A 2,283-nucleotide genomic window follows, 5' to 3' on the forward strand; every position below is an offset into this window, starting at 1 on the left:
TTGGATAAGAGTAAAATGTCACATATAATTTTTCAAAATTTGTAACAAAAAATCCAAAAATATGAACCAAGTGTAGCAAGTTAAAAAAATAGATAAGAGTTAAATGCCACCTACAATTTTTTAAAATTTAAATTTTGTATAGTTAAAAAATAAGAATTTATGATGTCTTATTATATAAATTTTAACTCTATTTTGTGTCCACTACTTTTACTTTTTAGGATAAACAATCAATATGTCTTAATAGTTGGACTTTAATTCCCATTAACTCTTATTGAAATTTAGTCACAGTAAAATCGTTGCTAAAAAAAATTTTGTGATGATTTTTTGTATATGTCGCTGAAAATTGACAATTATTGACTTTTTTTTGTCACGATTTTTATAAATTGTCGCTAAAACTTACAATTAGTGATTTTTTTCTATGACGAATTTTTTGAATTGTTGCTGAAAGTTAAAAATTAGTGACATTTTTTTGTGACGATTTTGTTAAACTGTCGCTAAAACTTATAATTAGTGACATTATTTGTGACAATTTTTAAATTGTCGTTGAAAATTATAATAAGTGACCTTTTTTTAATAGTATTTGATGAAAAATGTTATTAATTATCACAGGACCTATTGAATAATAAGTCTAACTATTAGTAGTCACATGTAAGTACCCTTACTTTTTAACAATTTTTGTATTTAAAGCTACTTAATTAAAAAAATTCAAGGGATCACCTTTTTATGTCTTAATTTTGTTTTGTGTTAATTACCTATAAATTTCAAGAATTTTTGTATTTTAAAACTACTAAATAAAAAAAAAATAGCATCACTTTTCTTTTTAAAATCTTAGTTAGTTTTATTTTTACTTTGTGTTATATGATAATATAATCATTCATTTTAATTTTGTTTTGTGTCAATAACTTACAAATTTTAGTAATTTTTGTATTCTGAAGCTAATAAATAATAATAAAAAATATCACTTTTGTTTTTAAAATCTTAGTTTTATTTTTACTTTGTGTTATATAATAATATAATTATTTATTTTAAATAATAAGGTATTAAGCATAAAATGTGAATGACTTAAATGTTTCTTTAACAGTGACACGTGTTATGTATGTGAATATAAAATTGAACAATCATAGGAAAAAAGTTTCTTATCTATGATTTTTGTCTAAATACCTAAAATATGTTTGTTTAAATTAAGTTTTAAAATTTTGATTATAATTATGTAATTTATTTATAATTTCAACACAACATAGTTGAATAATAATTTTGTTTATAAGAAATTAATCAAACTCTTATTGAAATATTCACGTATTAAATTCAATTTTTTAAAAACTATATGAAATTTAATAACGTAATTAAAATTAAGTATTCAATAATAATTAAGTAAAATATATATCTTGAGTTTTTGTTTTTCAAATGGGTCCAAAAGATCATGTCTTCAATTAGTTTTCGTTGTATATATATATGCCGACTTTTATGAATGGAAAACAAAGTAGTTTATTTGTATATTTATTAAGTAATTTGAGATCCATTAGCTTGAAATGCTCATTTATGTAGAGGGCTTTTTACTGCAAAAGAAAAACTTATCATTTAAAAATCTACTTAATTAGTGTACTCACTACATATATGTAAAGAAAAAAATTTAAACCCGTGAAGATCTCAAATAAAAAAATATAAATGTAAGCAAAAATTTTATAGACTTACCTAATTAAGTTTAGTTATATTTGGATTTTGTGGTGGCCGAATATAAAAGCTACAATTTGGAGCTAAATGCAAGTCGGCTCTTACCAGCCGACTAATTGTGGCTTGCCTCGGCCGAATAAGCTTACTTTTATAGCCGAGTATGTTGCGGATCATACAGCGTAAATGAGGGGCCAACTATGGACAGAGTTTCCATAAATCAGAAGGTGGGCCCCAGAAGAGTATTATAAAAGGAGGAACATCAGTCAGAAGAAAGGTATGTGAGAATAGAGGAAGTAACTTGAGATAGAAGTAAACTAGAGAGAATACTAACTTGTCTGTCGGAGTGCTAATTCTGGCATCGCCGACCGGAGTGTTCATCCATTTTTCAGGTGGCAATCAGGGGATCAAAGACGTCTGACTGGATTTTGGAGTATTTCCAAACCTCATCACCACAATTGGCGCCGTCTGTGGGAATACTCAAGTGCATCCATGGCGGGCGTAACAGATGATCCTTCGATAGTTGCTGATGACGTTATGCCAAGAGATGACATCACTCCATGAAAGGGCGGCGGGCCCTGAACTTCGACCCAGTAGCTCAAACCTCACCCTCAA

Source organism: Camellia sinensis, chromosome 10, assembly GCF_055761805.1.
Source record: "Camellia sinensis isolate YWXY chromosome 10, ASM5576180v1, whole genome shotgun sequence".
NCBI lineage: Eukaryota > Viridiplantae > Streptophyta > Magnoliopsida > Ericales > Theaceae > Camellia > Camellia sinensis.